This window comes from Lactuca virosa, chromosome 5, assembly GCF_052849685.1.
Source record: "Lactuca virosa cultivar CGN04683 chromosome 5, Lactuca_virosa_CGN04683_v6, whole genome shotgun sequence".
In the NCBI taxonomy this organism is placed as follows: domain Eukaryota; kingdom Viridiplantae; phylum Streptophyta; class Magnoliopsida; order Asterales; family Asteraceae; genus Lactuca; species Lactuca virosa.
In genome coordinates, this window is record NC_136430.1 from 248,037,676 (window position 1) to 248,052,226 (window position 14,551).

Consider the following 14,551-nt stretch of genomic DNA (forward strand, 5'->3'; position numbering starts at 1 on the left):
GAAGTTAAGCCTTGAGCCAAACTTAAAAGTGTGATTACTTTATCTAGCTTGAACAGACTCACGTCAAGTTTTTTAATCTGAGTCTAATTTCGAGGTTGAAAGTACTCTACTTGATTACACCCTTACTACCGTCTACAAAATAATTTTCCGAACATATCATTAATATATATTACATGAGGTGGAAGGTTCAAATGAAAAAGAATATCAAATCGAGAACGCGAGAAAAAAAATCTGAGCCATATATATATATATATATATATATATATATATATATATATATATATATATATATATATATATATATATATATATATATATTCGCAAAACCCTTCCCACGTATTGGAACGACGGAGGAATGTAATATTCATATGTGTATATAAACCACCATCCACTGCAACCACCACTGGGCCACATATTTCTTTTTGCCGTAAAACTCTCTTACGTACCGACGCGACAGAGAAATTTAATATTCATATGTTAATATAAAGGTAAGTATATTCTCCTATATTTTTAAATTGTTGCTTAAGCGTTTCAGCGTACCAGGACGACGGAACAGATACTATTCATATATGAATATATAAGTATATTCATATATGAACATATAAGTATATTCATATATGAATAAGTGTGTGTCTATTCACACGTGATTATTCATGTATGAATATGACGGTTGGTGGTGAAGGTGGTGGTGGCAGTGGCGGTGGTGGTGTCAGTTGGTGGCAGATGTGTTGGTAATGATAATGAATATTCGTATATGAATAAGTGTGTGTGTCTTTCTCTCTCTCTCTCTCTCTCTCTATATATATATATATATATATATATATATATATATATATATATATATATATATATATATGGGAAAATGACACATATGACCTATGAACTTTCTAGGGTTTACCCTTTTAGTCACTAAAATTTTTAAGTGGCTTTATAAGGGAACGAACTTTATTTTGTCGGGTCAATTAAGTCATTATGTCAATTGTAAAGGGGTCGGCCGGTCATATTCCTGCCACATGTGTTAGTTAATCCCCTGCCTTGCTGACTGTGTATGCTATGTCATTTACTAATAGTTTAACTTAAATGAGATCTTTTCCCGTCTACTGTTCACCGTTCACCACTTCCAGCTTGTTCGATAAACCCTTACTTTCGTTCTGTCTCCTCAAACCTCAAACATGGATCCCATATTCATCCAAGTCGATATGCATTTCCAAGGAATCTTTGCAAAATACCCCATACGCTACACCGGGGGGATTACTCAGAGGTTATCGAACATCGATTTCCCAGGCATGGACAAGATCGGGTGTTATGAATTTATCGAAAGGTTCACTGGAGAAAAGTGTGTGAAGCTCTATTACTGCCAACTAGATATTCATTTTCCCAAAGGTCTGACCTTGATTTCGAATGAGTTGGATTATGCCGATTTTATAGCAATAGCGTATTAATGTGGTGTTATACTGTCTATGTATGTAGACCATTTTGGTAATACTAATATGCAAGAATGGTTGGAAGAACACAAAGAAGAGGTAGTTTATAACATAGTGGAAGAAGTTCTTGATGGTGAAGGACTAGTTAAAGAAATTGAGACAGGCCATTTGGATGATGAGGATGAAAATGAAAATGAAGATGAGGATGACCATGGGGCTGAGGATGTGGATGCTGATGAAGATGAGGATAACCATAGCAGCCCTCTTTTTATCAAAAAGGATAATGGCCCTTATGTCGAAATGGGTGACAATGCAACTTTGGGGGGCCATTTGGAAGAAGCCATGGATGAGGATGAAGATGTTTATCCTCAGTTGCTAAACATTTTCAATGAAAAGCTTCACTGGAAGGAGCAGGAACCTATGTTAGGTATGAGGTTTAAGAGTCCTAAACAATTGAAACACATGCTCTGTAACTATGCTGTTGCAAGTGGTTATCAATTATGTTTTGTGAAAAATGATAGTAGACGGTTGCTAGCCAAATGTTGTGATGGAAAATGTACATTTAGGGTTTGGGGTTCATGGATGAGTGATGATAAGTCTTTCCAAATTAAGTCTCTTATTAGTGAGCACAATTGTTCAAAGAATTTCAAATTCGGATCAATTGTAACTTATAGATGGATAGGTACCCACTTTACCCAACAATTTTTCAACAATCAGAAGATGAGTGTGATATTACTAAAAGAGGGGGTAAAAACCACTTTTGGCATTGTTGTAAGTATGAGTCAGTGTAGGAGAGCCAAGAAGTATGCTGAGTCTAGTTGAAGGCACGGTTGCAGAAAATTATGCTAGAATATGGTCTTACGGTGAGGAGATTAAAAGATCAAATCCTGGATCCACTGTTAAAATTTATGTGGATACAATGCCTGATGGTAATAATTACTTCAACAAGATTTACATAAGTTTTGATGCAGTCAAACAAGGGTGGCGTGGAGGGTGTAGACGGATCATTAACTTAGATGGTTGTTTCTTGAAAAGTTTTTGCCAAGGTGAGTTGCTGTGTGCTGTTGGTAGGGATGCTAACAATGGAATATTCCTAATTGTTTGGGCAGTTGTATGTGTGGAAAACAAGGAGAATTGGAAATGGTTCATTGAAAATCTTGTAGAAGATTTGCAATGTTGGAATGATGGAAGTGGTTTGGTCTTAATTACTGATCAACACAAGGTATGTTTGTAAAGTATTTAACATAATATAATAAATAATATAATAAATATTTACATTTCTAACTTCACCTATTACTGGTATATATGCAGGGTTTGGTTGAGGCAGTCAAAGAAGTATTCCCAGTAGCAGAACATAGGCAGTGTGCTAGGAATATATATGCTAATTTTAGAAAGAGGTGTAGTGGAGCCAAGTTTGAAAATTTGTTTTGGAGAGCAATCAAGGCAACAACTGAAGCACATTTTAACACAGCCATGAAAGATATTGAAAAGTTGAATCCTGAAGCGGTTAAGCATCATATGGATAGAGATCCAAAGACTTGGTCTCTAGCTTTTGTTAGAGTTCACAATTCATGTGAATCTGTGGAGAATGGGTTTTCAGGGAGCTTTAATAGTGTCATTTTGGTTGCTAGGAAGAAACCTATTATCAGCATGTTGGAGGACATTTGTATATATGCGATGAAAAGGATAGTCACTATGAAACTCACAGGTGAAGGATGGAATCGTTATTCTGTTTGTCCAAACATCAGAACAAGATTGAATATTCTCCAAAATGAGCAAAGGTATGCACACTTTTATTTCACACATAACTTACCTCTGTCAACTCTAAAATTTGTATTACTTTATGTAGGCATTGGAAGGTTATGTCTTGTGGGAGTATGAAGTTTGAAACAAGGAATATGGATGAGTCATACATTGTCGATGTTACAAAAAAGGAATGCAGTTGTAGGTTATGGCAACTAAATGGGTATGGTTGTGTTCATTCAGTAGCTACATTAGCTTTTTAAACGTAACACCTGATGGGCCATATGTAGACCCTTTGTACCTGGCAACTTTCTTCCATAATACTTACAAAAAGTCTATTAGTGGCATGAATGGGATGAACATGTGGCCTTCAACAACCTTTACACCTCCATTGCCTCTTTTAAAAAGAAGAATGCCAGGCAAGCCAAAAGTCAAAAGAATAAGGGATGCTTCTGAAATGTCTGGAAAACACACTGTTTCAAAGGCAGGAAAAAAGGTTTCTTGTGGCATATGCAAAGAGAAAGGGCACAACAAGACCACTTGCACTCAAGTGCCAAGGCCACCTAAAACTAATGTCACAAAGAAACAAAAAATCATGCAAACACAAGAATCAGTGAATATGCAAGGTGTTCAAGAAGATGCTATTATGGGTGATACAGTTGAGCCACAAGCTGTTGAAATTATGAGGGTAAACGAATCTGAGCAAGTGGTGAGAGTTAATGAAGCTGAGGAATTGGTCAGGATTAATCAAGTTGTTAGGCAAGTGAAAACTACGGGTCAACCAAGCAAAAGGAAAAAGTCAGAGAGAATTCTTAAACTAAAGCTTGCTAAAAGAGTTGAAGGTGAAGGTAGTAGTGTTGGATCGCCAATGGAGTTAGATTAATTACACTTCTAATTGTGTGTTTGTAATGTAGATTGAACAAGGGAATTTATGTTTGCTATGTTGATGTATGCTATACCAATCTTAACATTTGATATTTGGATGTGTGTTTGTATTTATAACATGTATGGTATGTCATGTTATTATTAAAGTAGGGGTATTTTGGTCATTTGAATCAGTTAAAGCAATAGGTGTATGGTATTTCATGTTATTATTAAAGTAGGGGTATTTTGGTCATTTGAATTAGTTAATACAATAGGTGTATGGTATTTCATGTTATTATTAAAGTAGGGGTATTTTGGCCATTTGAATAAGTTAATACAATAGGTGTATGGTATTTCATGTTATTATTAAAGTAGGGGTATTTTGGTCATTTGAATCAGTTAATACAATAGGTGTATTGTATTTCATGTTATTATGAAAGTAGGGGTATTTTGGTCATTTGAATAAGTTAATACAATAGGTGTATGGTATTTCATGTTATTATTAAAGTAGGAGTATTTTGGTAATTTGAACCAGTTAATATAATAGTTGTATGGTATTTCATGTTATTATTAAAGTAGGGGTATTTTAGTCATTTCAATCAGTTGAAACAATAAGTGTATGGTATTTCATGTACTTATTAAAGTAGGGGTATTTTAGTCAATCGAAGAAGTTAAATTACATACAATCCCCCCAGGTGTATTAGTCTCATTTTAATTGGTAAAAGCGGGCATGTGAATGTTAGTTTAGGGGTATTTTTGTCATTTTAATTTGTTAAAGAACTAGGGGTATTTCTGTCATTATTTTTTATTTTAATAAACCGATCAGGGGTATTAGAGGCAATTTATATTATGTGAATTAACCCACTAGGGGTATTTCAGTCAATATTTATTATGTCACTAAACCTACTAGGGGTATTTCAGTCAATATTTATTATGTTACTAAACCCACTAGGGGTATTTCAGTTAATATTTATTATGTCACCAAACCCACTAGGGGTATTTTAGTCATAACTTTATTATTTGACTTAACCAATTAAGGGTATTTCATTTATTCCCTTCAATTCTTCCAGGCAATTATTCAAATTGGGCAATCACAAATACAACAAAAAAACACTTTTCATTGTTTTCCATTTCTGGGTATAGGCAACGATAAATCTGGGTTTCTACATCTTCTCTTTTGTTCCATGTCCCCACAAACAAACATTGGGGTTCATGTTTTAATGGTATTAAACGTTTGACTGTTTCATGTGATCCCAAGAACAAAATCAACATAAAAAATGACAAATTCTTCATGACACATGCACATGTACATTTATAAGAGTACTCCTTTTATAACAGGAACAAGTTAACTTAATCAACATTTCATTCATGGGTTTCTGCATCTTTACATATATTGAACAAGTTATAACAGGATTTCCACAACTACCTAAGTAAATACGAGAACCATCACCTGACTTACATCAAAATACTGATCATCTAAACATCATGATCACAAAACCACCAAATACTACAACTAGAAACCAAAAGACAACCAACAAAACCCGTTACTAATAAGGACAATAAACAAGATGCACATCAAAACAAAATAGAAACCCAGGATTGAAATGTTTAACCTAAAGTTCTTCTGTCACTTATAAAACTTGTAGGTTAAAACCCCCACAACAGCAACAACAAAAACCCCAAAGACCTATTTCACTTTCTTCGACTTCTTTTTTCCTAGAACAAAGTTGACATACGACGCTTACATTGAACAGAAAAGATTCTTCAAATCAGCAACCATGTTAGATAGATCGAGTTGACTTGCCCTAACATCATCGACTTCATGATTTAGGGCGCCCATCTCTCTAGTGAGGATGCGTCGTAGTTCACGAAGGTCGTTTGCAATCTCTTCCCTCACAAGAGACACCTCCAACTGTGTCTGCAGTAGATTGATCGCCAGGTCTTCATTTGTGACTCCATTCGACACATTTTCAGCCATGTGTCGATTGTACTTGGGTGACCAACTGTGATCTTGAGATGATCGTGGAGGCATTGTTTCTGCGTTTGGTATCGACGTCTAGGGTGCAGTCGGGGTAACCAGGTTATGAATTCTGCCATTTTTGGGCATAAGGTTCACAATTTATATGGAGGCGGGTGAATAGTGTGAACTTGGGACTTACGTTTCACATTCCAAAACGACGTCGTTTGGGTCCAAGACTTAAATACAATGTCGCCATGTCATCGATGATGTGTCAAATTGGGACGATGTGGCAAGGTTACCGGGTATAATAAGTGAAGGGGACTAAATTGCTAGGTTGCAACACAATTCGTTCCCTTATAAAGCCACTTAAAAAGTTTAGTGACTAAAAGGGTAAACCCTAGAAATTCATAAGTCATATGTGTCATTTTCCCATATATATATATATATATATATATATATATATATATATATATATATATATATATATATATATATATATATATATATATATATATATATATACATATATTCGGTTCGTGTTACCAAAATAAGAGCTTATTCGGTTCTAAATACCCGACCCGAATAAGCATTCATCCTCCTCTTTTTCTAATCGACAGAAATCAAAATCACGATTCACACTTCTGTCCTCGTCATTCATAATAGAAAAAAAATCCTATGCTCGTTCTCGTCGTTTCAAAATCGACCAATCTTTTCATCTATTTCCAAACTTGAAATCACTTCTATCAATCATTCCTCTTGTTTCAAACTTTCAAAAATCAACCCTTCCTATTGTCTCTAAGTATTCATGAATTTCTACTTTGGCTAGTCATAGAAAATTGGGCTCCAACTCAAGAAACTCAAGTAAGAAATTAATTATCATTATGTTAATCTACTATGTAAATGTTACTCTTTCAATGTGTTATTGTGTTATGTTAGTCTTTGAATGTTTTATGTTGATGTCTAAAAGCACATTGTTATTCTATTATTCGGGTTATAAAATCCTAATACGGTTTATTCGGTTATATTAGGTCGTGAATCATCTTGTACATGTTATTCATGTTATTTGGGTAATAACCGAACTGAATTGATTAATACTAGAACCGAACCGAACCCGTGTTGGTTAATCAGTTCGGTTTTCGGGTTACTCGGGTTCGGTTCAGTTCGCTCCGGTTCCGACCCGAATAACATCCCTATATATATATATATATATATATATATATATATATATATATATATATATGTGTGTGTGTGTGTGTGTGTGTGTGTGTTCTCAAGTGATTATTCATATATGAATATTGGGTTGGTGGCGAAGGTGGTGGCGGTGGCAGAGGTAGCGGTGGTTGTAGCAGTGGTGGTTGTGGTTGCGAGGGTGGTAAACGTGAAAATATACTTATCTTTATATTCATATATGAATATTACAATTTTTCTGTTGTCCGGTGCGCTAAAAAGTTTTGCTGCGAAAAGAAATATGTGGCCCAAATTTGGGTCCGCATTCTCAATTATATAATTATTACCTGTCGCTATTCTTGAATTTATGGGTCGATAATCCGTTGTACCCTCTTAATTTGTAATTAGCCTAAGCTTCTAGCTGAATTATTGCCATTCAAAAAAACAAAAAAAGTTTTTTTCGTAAATATTTTTCTTCAATTATTTTTATTAAAATATTTTAAAATTTTAGTAAAAAATATGTTTCCAATCAAATATAATAAAATGGAATAAAGAAGCAATTTCAATCTTCAATGCTTTGATAGAACACCCTTTTGAAATCATCCATGTGTCTCACTTGCAAACACAATGCTACAACCAGAGATCCACCTCCCTCTTCCCCTCGTAGAATTAAAAAGTCACCATCATCAGCATCATCGGTTCCTGGACCTGTAAATAACTCCTTCCCCCAACCGAAATCAACACCACACATCGGCAGTGTTAACCAGCTTACAACTCCCAGATTCGGGTTCCCGTAAAACGGCCCTTCACCGTCCTCGGATCGTTGCAAATCTTGGAATTTTGATAAATCTTCTTGATTTTTCAAGAAATCAATCACTGAATTCACATACTCATCGTTAACCTTCTCGATCGAGTCCCTTATCTTATTTGAAACATACCCTAATGTCTCCGAAAGTAACTCACCGGAAGTCCCAGTGGCAATCACGTCTATAATGGCGTTTCCAAAGTACTTTTCCGGCAACGACGGCTTCATTCTGGTTCGAACATCAATACATATGCCTACTGCAGTTGGCTGCTCAGGTTGTAGATTACGAGCCTTGCATGCTGTTCGCCATGCATGTGCAGTTACAACCTCGTACCGTGTAAACCCACGGTCCGTTTCAGTTTTCAGACTTTTGTTAGCTTTATTTCGTAGTTTTTCGACAAGCGTTTCAGTTAGTTTTAGCATTGCTACAGTGGTTTCCTTCGTACGTTCATTTACATTACTTGATTGACCTAAAAGGATCGGTGGAGGACGAAACTGTACATGTTGTTCGATGCTTGAATATGTGGTCGGAGGCTCACCAGCGTGCAAACATTTTCTATCCAGATGAGGTGGTGAATCCAGCTGCTCACCACGACAAAGCCTAGCCCATTCAGACAGAAAATGAAGTGCGCTTTGCCCATCAACAACAACATGTGATATACAAAACCCTAAAGACCAACCTCCACACACAAATTTTGTAGCTTGCAAAAGCAATAATGGGATTTCTTCAAGGGGTGTATGCCGATAATCTACGGAAGGAATAAGGTGGTGAAATATTGGAGATTGCACGAAATCATCTAAGTCAGCCAGTTTTACGTCGGAATAAGCTTCGATGAACTGAACACCGGCTGCATTACAGTCCAGCTCCAGGCGACCACCGGCAATGGAAGAAAGCCGGCTGGCTAGAGGGTAAAAATGAACAAGTGTGGTGGTGAGGGAAGCTTTTAGGGTTTGTAGGACAGTGTCCCAGTCCTGAGAGGGTTTTGTGTAGAAATAGATGGTAAGAACATGTGTGTTCATGCCAGTCTGGTCTAGTTCGGATAGTGGAAGCCTACCGGTCCAAGTTGGTTCTGCCGGTTTGATTAATGAAGAAGATTTCATGGTGACTCTCATTTTGGTTGAAGAAAGAGAGTTTGAATGTCTTGTGGTACTTATAACGAAAGTGGTCATTAGAATGGTGTGAGACTTGAGTTACGGCAGAAAGAAAGGTTTGATGTTTGATTGCTAATGTTCATGATTAGAGGTAGTTTATTACTGTCGTCGCATTGTCGATGTTATAAAATCTGAAAACAATACATATATAGTTTATCAAAGAGGATATTTATAGTAATAAAATATTCTAAATACTAATTATAAAGTAACATATCCATTATTTTGATTATTTCATTTTTCATATAATTTTATAATTTTTCTTTTTACAATACATTATATTATAAAAGTTCAATAAAATATATCATTTCTAAAATAATATATACTTGTTAATCAGTTTATATTAAAAGAGTTTACATTTTCCCTTAAAACAATCCAATGCTCGTTGAACTTTATCTATTAAACTAGGTTAAAACCCGTGAAACCCACATGTGTTAATTTTAAATAGAATTAAAAAATTGATTATGTAATAAAATAATATATCATTAATTTAGAAAAACTTATGAATTGTAATATTGTATTTTTTTAATAATAATATTAAAATTAATAATATTGGAAATTCAATCTATACGAATAAAATACCATTTGCACTTCTAATTAAAAGTCTATAACTTTATATTTCTTATATATTACCGTCACATTCAGTTTTGTTATTTATCTATAGTTATATTTTTAAAAATTGGAAAATTTAATAAAATTGTTAGATTTAAGAAATAAAGAGTAAATTACAAAGGATTTGGTTTAGTTTTTCTTTGACTCAAATAATAAAAACAAAGGGAGTACAATGTTGTATTTGGGGTAGAAAGAAATAAAGGTAAGATGATAAACCCACGGTTTGTGAATATAATAAAACAGTTTAACAGGAAACTCATGGTTTATGATGATAAACCCAACCGGATTGATGACCAAAAGGTTCTAGATGGGCACCCTAAAAAAACAAAATGACTAAAAAGACCCTATCAAAATAAGCCCTTAGTCATTATAGTAGTAGTGTAGTAGTAGTTGCTAAAAGATACAATAGTAATACCTAGGTGACCACTAAAACCTATTTCCCAAATAAGGGTAAAAATGTCTTTTTATTGGAATTGGGCACCAAAGGTCTGCCTGAAAGACCAGCCAACAGGGACAACATTGTTAGACACCATGGTTTTACCATCACTTGTGGTGACCTTAAAAGGCAGACTTGTCCGTTGAGATAATTGTTGGATTGCCACAACTCAAACCATTGTTGAACAAAGCAGTACTTAACGCTGTTAGGTTTGTACCATACCATTGACTATACACAAGCACCACCTATCATATTAACACCAAATCTCAGTCAATTAATCGAAGAATGAGAGAGATAGAGAGAAGAAGAGTAACGATTTGAAGATTACCACCTAGAACGTTTTGTTATTCCATTCAACCTATATCTCTGGTAACCAAAAAGCCCATTTTCAATGTAGGAGTAAATGTATCAAACTTGATAAATCTGATAACCAACTATGTATATCAATTAACTTGATTGATGATAAATTTAATAAATAACTTGTAATCACTTTATAAATTTCAAAGTTCCCGATTACTAAAGCAATTAAAGGTTTCAATTTCAAAAATAGCAATTATTGTTGAATTTTTTTTAAAAAAAAAACTTACATTGAAAATGGAACTCCTAAACAGCTTTCACTGTACACAAAAAATGGAAAAGTGATGATTAATCGTCATCATCACCATTTAACTTTCTCAGATATGATGAAGAGATAGAAAGGTAGTGATAACGGGTGACTTAAGAGAGGCAAATAGGGAGGCTGTAGGTGGTTCTGATGTTCATGATAGACTATATTTTTCTTAAATGGAAATCCAACTGTGTGAAAATAGAGAGGGAGATGGTGATGACCGATGATTCATCTACAAAAAGGTGGAAAGAGTTAGATATTAATGTTCATGAATCATTATATTGAGAAAGAATTGGTGGGTTATGCTTCCGATTTGCTATAATCGGCACATGTAGCTACTTTCTTATTGTATCTAATAAGCCTCCCAAAAAGACGTTTCTAAAGATATCTTGCAAAGGAATTGAGTATCAAATTATTTGAAAAAAATGTAGAAAACTAAGATTACAGGGTAACAACCCTGTCATCTAAGACCAAGGAAGTACCAACAATTACCAACATTAAAGAAAGTTGTTTAAGTCCCAATGAAGCTTCAAGACTTCATATCTATAGCAAAATAAAAACAAAAGTTATATACACTCGGAACTTGTAGAAACCAATAAGAAGAAAATTGATGTTTGGTTATCTGATTTTCTAGATCTGCCATTTGGATGTATTCTTGAAAACCTTTTATTAACAACTGAATCTATATCTTCAACAGATGGAATCAACCCTTCCACATAATTTACTTTGGATGTATTCTATAATAAATTCTCATAAACCTGATGTTAAGAAAATAACACCGGGTGGATTGGATAAGATCACAGCTAAGGGCAACATTTTTTTAAAAAATAGAATGCTATATTTTTAGACATTTATATAAAAATAAACTATTCATTATTCAACTTTAGTTTAGATCACCTGTAATCACAAAATGAGGCCACAAGCAGAAAGTTTGATATTTTTTAAATAAATTTCATATTAGCATTATACTTCATAAACCGCTAAGTTGAAGGAATTCGGAGTCAAAATGACCTCTTTTTTACTCAAAATGACATTTTTGTCCAATTTGGTCATTTTTAATTTTTTCTTTTTTCGTAATTTACCCACTTCAAATAAATTATTTTTTGTTCAAAATTGTCATTTTGACCATTTTTCCCTTTTTTTTCTCATGTCAATCCAATGTACAGTTTAAAAGTTTGGCTAATATTCATTGTTCTTTTATAACAGGAAAAATACAATAAAATTAAAACAAAATACCAATATACCCAAATTGCCCCTGCAGCTTCCATTTATGTTTACTTTAAAATTTTAATATTGAGGTCACAAAAAGTTTGATTTTTTTTAAATATGTCTCATTTTGGCATTATACTTCCTAAACTGTTAAGTTGAAGAAATTTGGAGTCAAAATGACCTTATTTTGATTCAAAAATACCTTTTCGTAATTTGCCAACGTAAACATAAAAAATAAAAGTACATTGATATGAAACAATTAAAAATATATATATATATATTTTGTTCAAAATTGTCATTTTGACCCTTTTGTTTCCCCTTTATTTCATGTCAACCCAATGTAAGTTTAAAAGTTAGGCTAATGTTCGTTTTTCTTTAATAACATGAAAAATAGGATTAAATAAAAACAATATACCAATATACCTAAATTGCCCCTGCATTCTCCATTTTCGTTTATTTTAAAATTTAATATTGAGAGTACGTTGCTATTTCTTGACAGCACCAGTTATAGCGGCCATCTGTGATAAAATCAAATGATATTTCAGATAACCACCAACTCAAATAGGAACATAGGTTACAAAAATGTAGAAGAATGTGAGATAGAAACCTTGAAGGCTTTGTCACACTACCTAGCCAAAGCATACACAAACATACAGTCACATCAAATGCACACCAATTCACTATTTTCTTCTAAATGACCATTATACCCCTCCACCCTCGAATTCATAAAAAGTTCTTATGATTGAAAACTGAAATAACATTGTACTTATGTTTCTTTGACAATATTTGCAACCGATTAAAGTACAATGCTATAATCTAAGAAAACCTCATAAAAATGCTTTATGTTTCTTCTTGTCCCCTGGTTTATATTTCTTTATCTTTATTTTAGTCATTATTATCCATCATTAATTTATAAGTAATGAATTTATATTTAAAAAAGCAGTAAACATGATAGAAGCTGATTAAAACCCAAATAAGATTATAATCAAATTATAATAAAAATAATAAATTGTCCAATACATTTATTGCTACAGCCCATTATTACCTCGCCAGTATACCTGTATAAACATTAACATCATTCACTCACTAATTTTATAACTTTTAATAAAAGTAAAACCTTTACCCTTCACGAAAATTTATCTAGTTGCAAGATTCGTTTATTATGGACCCTTGATACACAAAACCTCTTCTTGGTGCAGCGTCAACTTCTAACTTAATTGAATCTCATATATCACTAACCATCACCAAATAAGCATCAATCTGTAAACGAAAACATAAATCCAAAAAATCAAAAGTAAGCTTTCATGAGAATCAAAATCTAATCAGTTTCACTCAAAGAGAGTTGGGTGAAAGCCACAACATGTGGGAGAACTTCAACATGGAGACAAAAGCTTCAAGTGGATTGGAAACACAAAACAGAATCATACCTGATGCCAGAAAGAGGATTGGTGAAGAGGATTAGAGGTCTGATGATAAGCATATCTAAAAATATTGAGAATTAGAGAAGAGAAAGCAAGTCTGATGATAATATTGAGCAAAACAGTAGACTTGAAACACGAAACAGAATCATCCATGTAGGATTACTTTCAGCAAATCGATCAAATAGGGAAATTGACAAAAAAAAAATTGGAATGAATTACCTTCATAATGCTAATTTATTCAAGAGTTTCGGTGATCCCTCCTTGATTTCTCCTTCCCTGAAGTTCATTGTAACAGAATCTACACCCTGTTATAATGAATAATATAACCATTTGAGAAAAAAACTTGAGTAGAGGTAAACAAATTAAACCTGGTGTGGATCTTCTGGCTGTTCTTTGATCCTGAGAATTTTGGTATGCTCATATACGAATAACCCTTCGTATGGATCTACTTCTTCGTCATATTGAGGAATCAGACTGCGTAGGTAAAGCACGAAACGACGATTGAATAATCGAATAACCCCCAAACATCCGGTCCTGAAATCAAAAAAATTGACCAAAATTCATCCAAACCCATTCTCTATTCTCTAAGACCACACACACACACACACACACACACACACATCTCCAATACCCCCTGAAGCTTCCGATCGTTAAAAAAAATCGAACAGAGATAAAGAGAGAAGCCTCACCGGTTATTGCAATTTAATTGTTGATTTGGAGATGATACTGTTTCCTGGTTTGTTGCTATGTAATTGCTGATTCTTTGGAATGTTAGGTTTTTAGAATTAATGATTTCTTGATATAAATCACGTAGTTGATTCCCAAAAAATTTGAATTTCAAAAGAGAAGAAGAGGAAGTAACAGGACATGCGATTATATAGTAGCACAATGGTACAATTGGAATTTCGGTTTGATAATATGGGCGGGAAAAAATCTGGAGGAGAACTAAGAAAATGCCACGTGGCGAAAAGGTACTGTTTTATTAGAATAGAGGATGTCGATGAGACATTCTCCTATGAGCTAAAACAATAGTGATTTCTTTTAAAAAACTAACATTTTTAAAATCATTGTTGCAGAATTTGGTCCCAAAAACTCAAATAAGCAATTTTAAGTTTAGAAGTTTATCTCTTCAAATATGAGACTAATCAATTAAA

The 14,551-nt window shown here is 33.8% G+C and overlaps 1 pseudogene; it reads right to left on the minus strand.

Moving 5' to 3' along the window:
- Positions 1-7,428: 7,428 nt before the first annotated feature.
- LOC145116230 (spermidine hydroxycinnamoyl transferase pseudogene) lies at positions 7,429-9,076 on the minus strand (annotated as a pseudogene).
- Positions 9,077-14,551: the final 5,475 nt, after the last annotated feature.